Source organism: Megalobrama amblycephala, linkage group LG8, assembly GCF_018812025.1.
Source record: "Megalobrama amblycephala isolate DHTTF-2021 linkage group LG8, ASM1881202v1, whole genome shotgun sequence".
NCBI classification, from domain to species: domain Eukaryota; kingdom Metazoa; phylum Chordata; class Actinopteri; order Cypriniformes; family Xenocyprididae; genus Megalobrama; species Megalobrama amblycephala.
In genome coordinates this window covers 31,001,615-31,018,013 of record NC_063051.1, presented here as the reverse complement: position 1 = coordinate 31,018,013, position 16,399 = coordinate 31,001,615, and the positions used below count along the sequence as shown (strand labels likewise).

The 16,399-nt window shown below is 42.1% G+C and overlaps 1 long non-coding RNA gene across 1 annotated transcript in view; it reads left to right on the top strand.

Moving 5' to 3' along the window:
• LOC125274284 overlaps positions 1-2,874 on the top strand; it is a 163,895-nt gene extending 161,021 nt beyond the window's left edge. Inside the window, exon 5 of the long non-coding RNA XR_007186227.1 lies at positions 2,023-2,874. This is a non-coding gene — a long non-coding RNA (uncharacterized LOC125274284). The remainder of the gene's footprint in view (positions 1-2,022) is intronic.
• The last annotated feature ends 13,525 nt before the right edge of the window (positions 2,875-16,399 follow it).

Genomic DNA, 16,399 nt, shown 5'->3' with positions numbered 1-16,399 from the left:
TTGATCATGAGCTGGTTTAAGCTGGTCCTTAGTTGGTCCTTAGCTCGACAAGAGCTGGTTTAAGCTGGTCAAGTGCTGGTCCTAAGCAACTAGCTCCAGCTCAGGACCAGCTCAGGTCCAGCTTAAACCAGCTCATGACCAACTAAGGACCAGCATAAACCAGCTTAAACAAACTTCCATGCTTCAAAACATACCTAACCAGCACATGCTAGTTTTTTTCAGCAGGGTTCCAGAGGGCAGAGTTGTACATATTGCATTGCTATAGACTTCCAGAGGGCAGAGTTGTGTATGTATTGCAATGCTACAGATTTCCAGAGGGCAGAGTTGTGTATGTATTGCAATGCTACAGATTTCCATATGCTGGTTAGGTATGTTTTGAAGCATGGCAGCTGGTTTGAGCTGGTTTATGCAGGTCCTTAGTTGATCATGAGCTGGTTTAAGCTGGTCCTTAGTTGGTCCTTAGCTCGACAAGAGCTGGTTTAAGCTGGTCAAGTGCTGGTCCTAAGCAACTAGCTCCAGCTCAGGTCCAGCTTAAACCAGCTCATGACCAACTAAGGACCAGCATAAACCAGCTTAAACAAACTTCCATGCTTCAAAACATACCTAACCAGCACATGCTAGTTTTTTTCAGCAGGGTTCCAGAGGGCAGAGTTGTACATATTGCATTGCTATAGACTTCCAGAGGGCAGAGTTGTGTATGTATTGCAATGCTACAGATTTCCAGAGGGCAGAGTTGTGTATGTATTGCAATGCTACAGATTTCCATATGCTGGTTAGGTATGTTTTGAAGCATGGCAGCTGGTTTGAGCTGGTTTATGCAGGTCCTTAGTTGATCATGAGCTGGTTTAAGCTGGTCCTTAGTTGGTCCTTAGCTCGACAAGAGCTGGTTTAAGCTGGTCAAGTGCTGGTCCTAAGCAACTAGCTCCAGCTCAGGACCAGCTCAGGTCCAGCTTGAACCAGCTCATGACCAACTAAGGACCAGCATAAACCAGCTTAAACAAACTTCCATGCTTCAAAACATACCTAATCCGCATATGCTCTTTTTTTTTCAACAGGGTTCCAGAGGGCAGAGTTGTATGTATTGCAATGCTATAGATTTCCAGAGGTGATATATGAGTCCAGGTGGGTGGTATTAGAGCAGATTATCGCCTTTGCGCTGTTTGCACAGCATACCCACCATGTAAAAGCCAGTTTGGGCATGGTCACGGTAGACCTTTCATCTGCATGACTGGCAGCCGTATTCCACCACAGTTGGGCCTGAGTGAGATATCCAGGTGTAGCCAGGAGAGACTTTCCCTAAATGAAGCCCACAGTGGGGGGGATCCCTCGCAGGTGTCTCCCTGGTTAGTGGAAGGCCTGTTTGGCGATGCCGAATGCCCCAAGCACTGCCAGGCTATTTACATCCTCTGTGCATGTCCAATCAGACTGGGCTTCCAGGAAAACACGTTTTGCATCCAGCCTGGTGCTCAGTAGGCACTGCTCTCTGACTGATGTAATTCTCACAGAGCTTTGCCAGCGAGGAACACACACAAACACTGCAGCAAGATTCCTGCAGGATCAGTGCAAGTACTACCAGTACAAAGTGAAAAATTCAACATAATCATTTGATTTGGAATGTTTCCGTTCACTGTTATCTGTCTCTATAAACCATATGAACTACCTTTATGGTACTTTTTTTTTTTTTTTTTTTTTTTTTTTTTTAGAACTCACCATCTATTTTCCTTTTATGAAATCGGACAACATTATCTTTTGTGATTCATGCAAGAAATCAAAAGAATACACTGTTGGAATGGCATGAGGTTGAGTAAATGAAAACATGAAGTTGTTCATTTTTTGGTAAACTATTATTTTAAAAGAACCACACACAAACGAAAACACACACAAACATTGTCAGGGCAAACATTACGTACAATCTCTCCTGTGCAGCCGTGGTAGACAGGCTTCCAACACGCAGAGGATTAGGTCTGCTTTTACTGTTCAGTGTGGCATAGTAATTATCCCTTCTGTATGTGTGTCTCTCAGAACACAGAACACTGATCTAAGAACCCATGCTGTTGCTCCACCACTGCAGGACCCTACTGATCCAGAAGAGGAAGGAGAGAAAGAGAGAGAGAGAGGTGGATTGAGCCTCAGCCTTGTCAGGATGGATTAAAGGAAAGTCTTTGAGGGTTTTTTCAGAAATGCTGAAACTGAGCTTCCTGCTCTCCACAGTTCTTTCACTCCTGGCTCTCGCTTTTATCCTTCATTTTATCTCAAGCCGTTCATTAATAGTCCCTGAAATTAACGAGCACGTCATACATCCGTGAACACCTTCAATAAACCATCAGGGAGGCCTCAGAATGACAGATGACATCCGTCCGTCTCTGTACGGGGAAGCATGGCCTGACAGACTGAAAAAGAAGATGTCACTCATATAATGGACTGCTTTAGCCCCGCCCACTTCAGTGAGCAATAAACAAGTAAACGTGCAAAGAAACACTCTGGGCCTCCGAATTTCAAACCTGACCGTCTCGCTCACACAGACTCCCAAAACACAGCCATGGGTAATTAAACTCTCCATTGTGAAGGCAGGGTTTGATAACGTACTTCTCTTTATTCAGCCATATTTATGTCTCATCTCTGCATAGCGCAGGGCATATTGTACACTTGAAAAGAGTCGTGAAGAGCTTCAATCACACACAGGACACACACACGCATACAAACACAACCCACGCACGCAATCACACTCATCTCCTCAAGAGGACATTATTGGAAACTCCCTGCAGAAAACATTACTTCAGGCCTGAGGAATAAATGAGGATGGTTTGGCAGAAGACTGCTGGTAACCTGCATGGCTTATTTTAACCTGCCTCATTACAACAACCTTTAGTCCCAGTTTCCAGGCAATAAAAACATATTTTACTGAGTGGTACCTGTCAAAAAAAAAAAAAAAAAAAAAAAAACAAGAAACTCGTTCAGAGGTTCTCCTAACCCCCTCTCTCTCCCAGTCTGATTGATGTTCTGAGGAGGCATTAACACTTCTCTCCATGCCTGTACTGAAGTTAATGCATGGGAAAGATGGATTACGCTATGTAATGGCGATGGCTCCCAGAAAGATGGCTCAGGAATCAATAATGAGTTTGTCCTCCCCTCTTTCTTCTCCGTGCTTGTCGCTTGCTTCGCTGCAATTAAATAAAACCACATTTGCATATGGAAAAATAATTAAAACAAACAAACCGCTAGGACTGCACCCTCTCTCCCACAGGAGAGAAAGCCAGAGATGAGGAGGACCCAAAAATGAAAAATGCCCCTCACTGAAGGGTGTAATTGCACTGCTCAGCTCCTCGTCCATTAATCCTGTCAATTCAGCTCTTCACCAGTTCTTCCAGCTCTCCTTTGCAGCTTCAGCACAGTCATGAGGCATTAATGCACAGATGATGTGGGTCTTGATGAACAAGTTTAACGAATGAAACTACAGACCAACTTTACTCATTAGGACAAATGTGAGTGATCCATTAAGACTTGTTTGTAATATGTGCTAATGTTGAAGCATATATGCGGAAGGCTATTGATGACTTCAATCAACTTGTGCGCGCACACATAATCTCCCTCAGAGAACTTGGGAATAAACTTTCTCTTTTCCCAAATGTGCATGAAAGTTATTCGTAGAATGTCCTCTGACTGCAGACTCCTGTGTGTCTAGGAGCTAAAAAGAATGTGTGTGCGTGTGTATGTGTGTGTGTGTGTGTGTGTGTGTCTTTTTGCATACATGCGTTCTTGCATTTGCAGAGTTGGAGTCTTTGAAAGGACTCCCTGCTGTTGCTGCAGGCAAGGAGCCATTGCTCGAGAGTCATGCAAGCAAGAGAGAGAAACCGGCTAAAAACTCAATTTCAACTTCATTTGAAGCCCGGGGATAAAAGATAGACAATCTCCCAGCATTCCTGCAGCCTCATTGAGGCCCTATCAGTGCACAGACGCATGATCCCTGGCACGGTCTGTGCAGTATTGGGCAGGGTACCAGCCACAGAAACACATGTTAGTCCAGAGAGAATACCACCTCCTGGAGTGGCTCTGCCATGCCCGAGAAAGAGCTGGCCAGGTTGGCAGCTCATCGGGCAAGGCACACAGTCCAAAGGGGGCAACTTGGGTGTAATCCTCCATAGTCACGGTATGGCGCGCCATGCCTGGTTCCTCAAGTGCTGACTGTGTAGATGCCAATGGTTCTTTTGGAACCTCTGGATAGGTAAATATGTACTAAAGTTCAGGTTAAATCCATGAATAAATTACCATGATTAAATTTTCATTATAAAGGTGAGGGAATACATCATCTAGGTTCTTTTGAAAGCTCTTCGATTATATTTTCTCTCAACCCAGAGTAAAAGTAACACTTCATGTCCGGGCTTGTGTATTATTTAGAGGTTCCCACATCAGACACCCGCTCCTAAAGGGGCAACTGTGCTTCCAAGCCCCATCAAGATGCCTGTGAGATACACAAGGTACATTTGCATTCATAGAGGCCTGCCATGTTTTCTCTTCCTCCCCTGAAAGAGCTCAACATGATCCAGTGGGCTGTAGCCCCAGGCTAGAACAACACTGCTTAAAAACGCATGCTTTCTGACGAGGAAACACTTTCCAGGATTGCAAAGCTTGCTCTGATCTGTCCATCCTCTGTGCTGTCTATAGACACTGCCTCACCTCCTCTGTTTAAAGACTCCCTCTGCTTTCCAAGAAGAAGGCTGCAGGTTGAGTTGGACACTGAGTGGGATCGCAATATTGCAGTTTTTGACTGCGCATCAGGCATGTTTGGAAACATTGTTTAATTAAATTAACAGCAATTAGACAGGTGTTCCTGTAGCTCAATCAGAACATGGTGCCATCAGTGCCATGGTCATGGGTTCAATTCCTAGGGAATGCATGAACTGGTAGAATGTATACCTCAAATGCAATGCAAGTTGCATAGGATAAAAGTGTCTTTCAAATGCATACATGCAAATAAATTGAAAATGTTCAATTAAAAAAAATCCAATTAGGAAAGGAAACTGATCCCACAGGAACTTTTCTGTGCCTCAGAATAACTGTCAAATCAGCTTATGTTGTGCTTGCTGTGTTTCACATCTTGAGCATCTGTGGTTGAATTAACTGAAACTCAGCAATAAGAATGTTTAAAGTGGATTAGACCTTAACCACAGAAGACGTTAGCCGCGTTTTAATTGTCGGGCCAAAAGTGGGCGTGCTAGTGCGTGCCAGGGCCAGTCGCATTTCCACTGTCACTTCCGGGGCTTGATCGTGCCTCATCTGGGCTTCCTCAGGGCCAACGGCCAGGTTTTTTTGGCCCGCCAAATACCTTGATCTAAAGCAGGCCAGCCCGGGCTTGAGGAGTGGTTTCGAACAAAGGCAGAATTTAGTCTGGAGACGGCAGCGCCGCGGATGATTACTTATAGGTTACCAGCTAACATTTTAGCTCAAAACTCACTTTCAGACATCATCAAGTTTTTGAAATGACTTCTGTTTGCGATCCGATGTGGATTCTGATCACCGTATAAGGCAGAAATATTTATATGCGATGCAAAAGACTATGCACACTAACCATTACCATAGTAAACAAGGTAAATACGACCACTTGAAGAAATCAGACAAATCATATAAGCTATCACAATCGTGTATTTATTTTATCTGAGACATTCGTCTCTTATGTCGACTGTCTGATGTCTATATTTAGCTCAGAATATGTAATCAAATAAATAAATCAAAAATGTCAACAAATGGCCGCTTTTATCATGTTTGTTTTCTGATTAGTTTTCTGATAAAACTTCCATTTGTTGGTGAAATGATGTTCCAGAGACTGGCATGCCAGTCGGGTTTTAGTGAAGCCCTCTCTTCCACCTCTTCTCACCCGATGGTGGAAACACAGCATGATTTTGGGCTCTGTGCTACAGGTCTGAGGCTGTTAGCCCAGCCCGTCCCGTTGAAAGCCCTGGCTCGCACTGGCCGACAGTGGAAAAGCGGCTATTGACCAGTGGCTCCCCTGATGCCCATGAGCTTCATCTTTGGTACAAAAAGTGTAAGCACAGAAAAGTTATGCATGTACATCAGTCCTTTGTCATAAGAGAAAGAAGAAACTGATCGTGTGTTACATAATGGGGGGATTCGGACTCATCTTTGAAAGCAGATGGGGTGTGTGAGGCATAGCAGCTCCCCTGCAGTAAATAACTTGTTGACTGCTTTGACCTCTCTTTGTGCTGTTCTGGATGAGTGGACCTGCGGTGAACATGTGCTTGGGAGAGTAAAAGAACAGCGAAGTAGGGGGAGGAGGTTGTTGGGAGGGCATATGGCAGCAGCCTCTTCTTCAGAACTCAACGTAGTCTGCTCTGACACCCCCATCTTCCCCCCACCGGTCCTCGACCAAGGCTGTGCTCCGTCCCGGGCTGCAGATTGCTTATGACAGCCGCACTATTTCAAGTGTAGATTTGAGCTAAATTGAAATGAGCAGTACCACCTGTGCCGGTGGGGGCCTGCGCTCGAGTCTCCTGCAGTGGTGCAGGGAAAAACCTGCTACCTACAACCTTCAAAGCCACCGCCTTCTCCTGCAATCTGCTTCCGCTCTTCCCCCCATTCCTTCAGCTGCCCCACAAGGATCCTTTCCCTGGAGCTCAACTCTCGAGCAGTCAGCTTTCAGATATTTCTCACGCTGCTAGACTCATATGGTGTTCGTTAGCATGTAACAGACCCTTTTTCTTCAAGAAACTAAGGATGAAACCTGAAGGAAAGAAAACAAACCGGTGATATCGTAATATGACACTCATCACCCGTTTATAGTCAGACGTACTAATGTTGAAGGCGAGGTAATGACAGACGGGAAGTGACTCGTTGCAGGCAGGATGTAGTCGTGTCAGTCAGCCATGAGAGTGGTGAGGGTGGTGTGAGGACAGACATGGGGTCAAACACTCACCGCCTCATCGAGTTCATTTCCACACTGTCCTCTGCAGGGTGCTTCCCCTCTGAGGGACTCACTAGAGAAACGCTTCATTCACTCACTGATCAGTGGCCTTTTCCTCCTCCTCCTCCTCCTACACTCTCCCTGCCTCCCCCTCCTTTCTCACTGTCTCTTTCTCACACACACACATACTGGGGTGGTGCGAGGCTCTGAACTGGAAGCCGTGCTTTCTAATAGCGCAACAGGAGGTGAGCAGTGTCACTCGCAGACTTTCAGCAGTGGGTGTCGGACTAGTGTAAACTGTATCATCAGTGGGATTGTACTGGCAGACACACCTGCCAACTGTTCTGCATACGGACATCTGCTAAACCATCAGATATGAGTTACATTTCCTCATAAAAAAATCCATGTCAGACCCTTTCCGAATTGCACAAGCCCGGCGGATCCATAGCAGTCGATGAAACAGCCCACAGCTGGGTGTAGTTATCTTAACGCTGCTGGCCTGCAGTGACTATTATGGGTCAATGAGAAGGTCTGGTCACTCGATGGCCGTTCGTTAGAGAGGTCAGATGTTTCACGTTGGAGTTAGCAGTGTTTGCGGCTATGTTGCCACTCAGATGGTCACTCCTAATGATTAGACAATCGATAGGGCCTGCAGTTCTCTGTGACCAAGCTGTCAAAAGAACAAACACACACCACACACACACACTTAGCATGAGGCGGTATGGAGCAGTTGAGCACAGTGATGTCAGATGATTATCCGCGAGAGACTAGTCAGTGGGAGTTTCTGCTACTGTTGAAAGAGACATTGGAAAGTTTGTCTGGAACAATTAGGCATAAACTGTTGACAGAATATTAAAAAATAGAGGGGTCAATATGCATAGATTTTTAACTCCCCTATGCAAGATATGAAACGAATATTAGCATGTAATTTTAATTAAAAAATCCTTGATTATGATTTCAATTTTTTTAACTTTAGTTAGTGTGTAATGTTGCTGTTTGAGCATAAACAACAACTGCTAAGTTACGACTCTCAAAGTTCAATGCAAAGGGAGGTTTTTACAGATATCGCTTTTTAAGGACTACAGCAAATGGCTGGTAGGGACTACAACAAGACTCTTCCAGAGTTAGTGACATCACTAACCCTAAAATTTACATAAACCCCGCCCCCCTAGAACACGCAACAAAGGGTGTGTGGCCATGTTGGGCTGCTTTAGAGAAGAGGAAGAGTTGGTGTAGTAGAGTGTTGTTGTCATGCCGTCATTTTACGCCGGACTGCTTCACAAACGAGGATCGATTCAGCACAAAAAGATTAACATGACGGCACATGCTAGTGGATGAGTTGAATCAACTCCACAGATTTATCCACTAACCATTCAGAAACGTCCAGTTTCATTCTAAAAGTTGTAACTTCTTCCTGAGTCTCTCCATCAGTGTCGACTCCGGTTTGAATAATGTAAGGCTGAACAACGTTACTGACAATCCTCATTTTGGCTGTGTGAGATTCTCCAGCTTTGTTGTTGTTGAGAAACCGAAGCATGAGCTGTTAAAGCTCCGCCCTCTTCTGAAAAGGGGGCCGGGAGCAGCAGCTCATTTGCATTTAAAGAGACACACACAAAAATTGTGTTTTTGCTCACACCCAAATAGGGGCAAATTTGACAAGCTACAATAAATGATCTGTGGGGTATTTTGAGCTGAAACTTCACAGACACATTCTGGGGACGCCAGAGAGGGGCATATAGGTCCCCTTTAAAAACAAATATGTATAGCCTGGCACAGTCGCTGTCTTTGATCATAATGCCTAAATAATGCTGATTTTGATCATTCTTCAGGAATTAATTTTTAGCTTATTTATCTTGGCTCTTCCACCCAGAGAATGATTTACATGATTGAAGAAATAGACTGTGCGTTTGTAGCCAAACTCAGAGTTTCGGATTTTTACTTCCATGGTTAGGGAATGGCAATGTGCAGTACCTGTCTGGCATCATTCTCTGTATGTGTGTGTGCTGTCTCATGGTTAAGTGCACAGGAAGGCTCATTGTAGTCCACCGGGCTGGCAGATAAAAGCGGATTCATTCTCTGTGTCTGGCGACACAAGAAGTTCCTCCGAGTGGCTGGCTGGCCCGCCCCATCTGCTGTCCACACTGAAAGGCCCGTTTGTTGGCTGCTCTTCAGAGACTGGGCCACTCGGAACCCGAGGGTTCTGGAAGTGATCCAGAGAAGACTGTACCAAGCGGTTAGTCTGAGAGAGGCGCTGAGTGGCACCGTAAACAGGACGCAGAGAGGGGACTTGCTGTCACACACACTTTATTGTTTCACATCAGTACCACAAAACAGTAATACACTGACAAAAGCAAAACTTTCACTTAAATGACCATACAACGTGAAAGGAATGGGTGGAGAGCAGGTTCAAGATGGCAGCCCGTTAACATATTAACACATTAGCGGTTGACGTGTGTGCATATGTGCATGGCAAAATGTATTTTTTAAATTCTATGATATACTTACATAATAAAATCACTAATAATACTGTTGTTGTTTTGTTCTGAGCTATTGTGTTTTCTTATAGTGTTAGCAAAACACTGAGCTAAATGTAAATGGCCGTCTGTCTTCAGGGCTAATGGAGCCAATGATGGACATTTGTTACAATGCTGCCTAGCAGTTACGCACAGCAGAGCACATAATTATATAAAAATATAAGACTTTGTTGACTTCAACAAAGCACTTTCTGCTTGCTCTCCTTCTTTTGCAACCCCCCTTCTTATGGTTTCTTTGTAAAGGATTTAGAAAATCATGGCAGTTAATTTAATGCAATTGATATGTGGAATACAATGGTTATATGGTGATTCCTTTTTTAAAAACATATTGCAAGGAGGTTTTTTTTTTTTTAATTTGCCTAATTTTTTTTTTCCTCATCTCCCTGACGCCGATAATTAATATCTACCTGTAAATGTTTTGCTAATCTCCTCAGTTATATCGGTGCGGTTCAGTCTGAAAACTCTAATCCCATATTTACTTTCCAGCCGTTTTCTGTCCCCTGATAATCTGTTTATGCGTGAGTGTGGCGTTGCGTTCTGCCGGGTGCTTGAGGGGTGTGAGCTGCGTTGTACGGAGGGCTCTGTGCGATTACAGGGGCTCAGTCTTGGCGGGCACTCAGAGTTGTCAAAGCCTTTGATCTGAACTGTCTTCATAATCACTTCAAAAAGTATTCGCAGCACCGTGAGGGGTTTACAAATTCACCCTGTACTTTTCCTGCACTCTTAAAGCGGTTGATGCTCTGTGTTTAAGGCCTGTCCGCCATGATGAGTTGTGAGAGAGAGTGAAGGAGAGCGTTTTAAATTCACTCTCTCTGCGGCTACATATAACCGGCATGAGTAAAGCAAGATTTTTTTTATTATTATTATTATTATAGTATTTATTCTGCATATCTACGTGGTCACTTCAAACATGTTTATGATGTGTCTGTCTCTGTCGCTCGCCTTTAATTCTTTCTGTCTTTCTATAAACAAAGTAAGGGACAAAAGTGAAATCCTTCCGCCTTTTGCTCTGCAGACTCACAAGGGGCGCAAGCAGAAGAAAAAAGACTGTTCTCTTTAACAACAGCATTTGCATATTTTTATAGTCTCTCAAAGAAAAATAGCCGGCAGGCTAACAGCTCCAGCAGCAGTGTGTGCTGAAAACGGAAGCAGTGAGATCTCTCTCTCTCTGTGTGTGTGTGTGTGCGTGTGTGTGTGTGTGTGTATGCGCTCACAGCGTGGCCACTCTGTCCCTCTGCAGCAGATTGAGTCCGGGTCCGATATGGAAGGAGGCCCCTCTCCCTGGAGAAGGGAGGGAAGGTTGGAGAGTTGAAGCTCCTCTTCTGCAAGAGAAATAACATAACATCAGAATCTGTTAGAAATGCATCTTGAACATTCTTTCTGTGGCACGCAATACACATTTTGTCTCCAGGCGTCTTGTTTTTTCTTTTTTCTCCAGGTGTCCAGATGCTCAACATGTTCGCTAATAAAGTTTGTGTTGATATCTGATCACACACCTTTCGCCTTATTTATTGAGGGCAGTGACTGATCCTTGAATTGAGAGGAAATCAACTTCTCTGTGTAGTCAAGCCGATTAGATAGATAGATAGATACATAGATAGATACATAGATAGATTAGCTACCGCTGAGATACGTAATTGTTAACACACGTGTAGATTTACTGTTACCATATCCTCTCGCATCGCTATGGCCACCATTATAAATGATATTACTTCATAATTTCTTCAGCATATGCTATAGGACGCTCGTTTTTATATATAACATGAGGTTTAGATAAAAATATCCAGCCCTATCACCCACTGCGAGTGCACTGTATAGCCATTATTGCGCATACCAGAAATTAGACTCATTGACCTTTTACAACTTACACATGAGACACATATGTTTCCTTAGCTTAGCCATTATTCAGCCTCTAAGCACTGCAGTGCACCCTTAGCACATTTTAATAAAAGTGAGTGAGAGCAAACTGGAGGAGTTTAGAATGATACATTGCATGATGCCTGAGTTAAGGGCAGCATTTTAGCTGTGGGGCTGTCCGTGTGCCCGGCCTGAGTAATGAGTAATGTGTGGTAGGCAGTTTGGCAGAAGGTCAGGCCACTTCTAGCAGGCTGGTGAACGTTGTTGCTTTTTTTGACCCTGCGGGCTGTATGCGTGAGTGGACCAAGAGGGAGAGAATTAGAGGAGGAGACAAAGAGAGGTAGAAACGGTTGAGACAGATAGCGAGGAAAGGCCCAGAGGTTTTAGGAGAACATATAGGATGCCAAAATAAGGATACAGATGTACATAAACGCATCTGTGGGTGGGATCGTAATTAAGATGACACTCACAAATGATTTGTGCCCACACATACAAAAACAGAAGATTTTATGTAGTTGCTAACATGTCATTTGTTAGTCATACATCACCTTTCTCAACAGATTTCTCTCAATTTTACAGCTCAAAATAGAGACACAAAACTACGACTTGTATACTCTGACTTGTCAAAAACAAAAGTATCTACAGCAAAATGCTCCTGAGTTAGCGTTCCCGTCTGGTAACCCACTCCAGGACAGGCTCCATCATTTATCCCTGATCGGGCTGAAAGCAGCAGAGCTGAATTCGTGCCGCACTGCCATAAACAGCCTCGCATTTTCTTCCCATTTTCACCATGAATCTCAAACGGCGCACGGCAGTTACATTAAAACAACATGTGAGGAAAATTACAGCTGTATTATTTTATTTGCAATACCTGTAATAGGCCTTGTGTTGCAAGCAGTATTTATTGAGCCACACGGTTGACAGTTTTGCACTCAGTCGAATGTAGTTATTTTGTATAACTTGAGTATGAAAAAACATCAATTCATCTGCATATTATATTCTTTTTTAATACTAAGGGGTGAGACAGTTCTCAACCACCGGGTAATAGACAGCAGCCAACAGCAAATCCTTAAATCCGTAGATATACTCTGTTGAAACCAAACATCTAAAAAACACACTGTGTCTGGCCAGTGGCATAAGATTTCCATGTGCTATGAAACTATTGAAACTCCTCTCCTCTCCTGACAGACACCTTTGCTTTTGTGATTGAAGCTGAAATATCAGGAGACCTGTTTTCTCACAAAACGAGCAAGAGAGGTCACTTCCAATGCGTGGTTCCTCTGTTATTCAATTTGATTGGGATTTTGGGTGATTTGTGTTGTGCATCTCTGGGGAAATAAATGCTTTGATTAATGTAATCCCGAGCAGGGAGGTACCACAAACCACACTCCTCAGGGACCGGTGCTGTTTGACAAACAAAAACACGCAGGGCACCACTTCAGTCCGCACACAATGGATACATTTTAAATGGTAGAGGGCACGTCACAGAGCTCCTGCAACTTTTCCATCAGATTAATATGTTGATGCATAATTATGATGGGATATCAGATAATCCTAGCATGTATATATATATAATCAAGTGTTTCGGGAAAGTGCCCCTGACCCGTAACGGGACAGTAGGAGTTAGATTATTGCTGTGACCTGCAGCAGTAATCAGTGCAGGATGTCCAAGAGATATTGTTAGTCCACATGGGACAGTTAAGAGGGATCTGTCAGTTACAGCATCCATATCACAAAACAGACAGCTGCGTGTCACATCACACATATCTTGAGATGGATGAAATTTGAGGATGGGGTCCTGACTGATTTCTAACATGTCTGATGTGATTTACGTATTTTTGAGTGATTATTTTTGTATTTTAGTGTGTGTGTGTGTGTGTGTGTGTGTGTGTGTGTGTGTGCACCCAATATGTATACTACATGTATATAATGTTGCATCCACATATCATTTAAAGCACATTATGACATTTGCATTGATTTCCAATGGGAGAAAGCACAATCAATAAGGGGCTGGCTGGAATGTTTACGAATAATGAAGCTCGGGGTAATCTTCGTGTAAGACATAGAGCTCTGATACATTTTTCGGTCACGAGCTGCGCGCCTCCTGGGCCGGTGCTACGGGAAATGATGCACAAGGGAGCAGTGGAATAAACAAGGCGGAACGGCGTGACGCACTCGATGGGCTTCCATGTATAGAACAAGCATATAAAATAGTGTCATTCCCAGCCACAAATTATGAAATAATATTACTCTTCCTCTCTGACCTACTATCACTGATTGATGTAGTTGTATCCCAATTTTTTTGGGGGGGGATAAAGAAAAATATATAAATGCAATACTATATTTTTATTGTTATTTCGATTATAATCTTTCTTCCCAATAACTATAGCATGTTTTCAAATTATTTCGCAACAGTGTGCCAAATGAAAGCCTAAAACTGTCTGTATTGAAGGATTACAGCTCGTGACATATGCCCAATCCCTTCGTTTCCTTTCGATGAAGAAAGTGATACTTTCATGACAGCAGTTAAACAGTAAAATAAAACCAAAACAGATAAAAATAATAATTAGGCTATAGTTAGTCTGTAATATTTTTTTCTTGTTTAGTAATAATACACATTTAGTTAAACATAATACACATGCAGTTATGACATTTTATCTTCCGGAATTAAGAGAAAATAAGTCACATCGCATTCTGTATTTTTGGGAGGACGCCAGAGCTCTGGCCTACAATTTCACGCTGTCAGACATGAGCTTAGCGCTTTGAAGGTTTGTTTCTCTAATTAATCACAATTCAGTGGTGTGTCTGTTACATATATTCTCTTTTTTTTCAAAATGAGCAGATATTTCTTTTCATTATAATGCATGCAATATAAATATTTTTTTTTTCTTTGAAATAATTTCTCTTTTAATATTCACAATTCTCATTCATTTTATTCACTTAAATTATATTGTCTTCAGTGTTTTTTCGTGATCCCAAAATTATTTAAATATTCAAACATGCGCGCACTTTTTATAATTATTTTTCAGTTAGCTATATTATTTTTTGTTGAATGCATTTTTAATGATAACGTGTTAAGACTTAATGATAACAAGTTTTTGAATGTAGGCTATTTAAATACTGTCATTACATCAACATTTTGCACAACAACATTAACATAAATGTATGCTAAATATAATTACAAAGATTTTGTTTAAAACGTTTTACGTTTAATTTATAAACTTCCCTTAACGAAACATTTTAGTAAACTAAAAAAAAAAAATGTACGTTACAAGTCAGAATTGGAAGGGTGAAAATGTGTTTGAAAACTACTGAATTTTTAATTTATTTATTTACTGAAAGCATGTATCGTTTAAAGCAGGGTGTACATTGTTTCTTTGAGCAATAACAATAATTTGAGTTAATGTCTTATGAATACATTAATTATATACCGAGGTGATTTTTCACATTGGTATGATTTCAACAGGTATCAGTTTACGATATCCTATGCTTCTCCTCAAAAAAATACGAATAAATCAATAATCAAGGACAATAGCCCAATTACTCACCATTAGCGCTTTTACCATACTGACTAAGCGCGACACCTGCTGGTGACAAAATACTCCCCCATACATCACTGTCAAGCGTGTAAGTGTGCGATCTAATCTTTATGCTTGTGCTGATTCCAGTCATTTTATGTATACATCTTTTGTAGGCGCTTATATTTCTATAGCCTAGACATATACGAATTTGAGATGTGTGTTTGGCGCGATGGTAGATGTTCTTGGCTTGACTGTGGCTCTTTCATCTCGACTCCAGTGCACAAACATATAGCTTAATGCGACCAGTGTTCCCTCTTTTATTCCACTCACCATAGCAACCGAGAGGAAGGCTTCAGAAATGCGTTGCCCATGAATGAAACAAACGGTCTTAGTGGGGCTGCGAGAGAGATGGCATCTTCGATTGGGAGGGCACACAAAGTTAACCCAAGAAATATCGAAGGGAGAGCTTTTCGTTTTGTTTGCATATTACATTGTAATATATTAATCTTTTGTCTTTTGCAATTTAATTCTAATTCAATCTAAATTTTGTTTTGTAACTGCATGTAGCATACATTTTAGTCACCTCAAATGTTTATAATTTAAACTGCTTCAGTCTCGTTTAATTTAGATAATCATACCTTGCGCCGAACACTTGCATATGTTCATTGCCATTGCTCATGATCTGCTCACTTGCCCCTCATGTGCTGTGTAGTCTCTCACAGTCGTTCGGTAACAACTAAAATCCCTGCCATCATTCACACACCATCACGAGCTCCAAAATAAGTCAGTGCCGCAGACCAAGTTTCATCAAACTTTGGCACAGAAGTAAAAGATCGATTTATGTAAACGACCTGATATCCACTTGTACGCGACTCCACCGTGAATTCCACCGAGGGTCTTCTGTTTGAATTTGATTGATTGCACATTCTCCACTGGACATTCACTACAATACAGCAGCTTAACCGTCTGCTCGCTATTTATAAAGCTAAACAGTCTTATTGATTTTTGCACGGGAAAAAAGGACTTCGCAACCAACCACACAGACACGTAAATATATATATATATATATATATATATATATATATATATATATATATATATATATATATATAGGTAGGTTAGTAGCTATATAGATAGATTGATGTTCAAGTATAGTATGAACAATCCAGTTTTATAATCGCGCCGAATACTGATTTATTTTCACTTACCGTAAGATTCCATGATAACTGGAAAAATGTCTCAAATACTGCATTGTTCGTCCATCACTGACCGACTCTCTCCCTCCGTTTTGGTCCTTCCTAAGATTTTCTTCCCTCTGACTCAACTGAGCGGAGCTCTCCTCTGCACCGCTATTATTTTCACTAAAATATATGAAAATTTATGCAAATGAAAATCAGCACTAACTGTTCGTCTCTTGTTATACTTGGGGATTTTTCCCTCTCTACTTGCACAGAAAACAAATGATCTCCCCAGCAGGGAACACGGGGACCTTGTTACATAAACAAATAAATAATAAACAGCCTACTTCTCAGATAAAAAAAAAACAAAAAAAAAAAAAAAAAAAAAACATT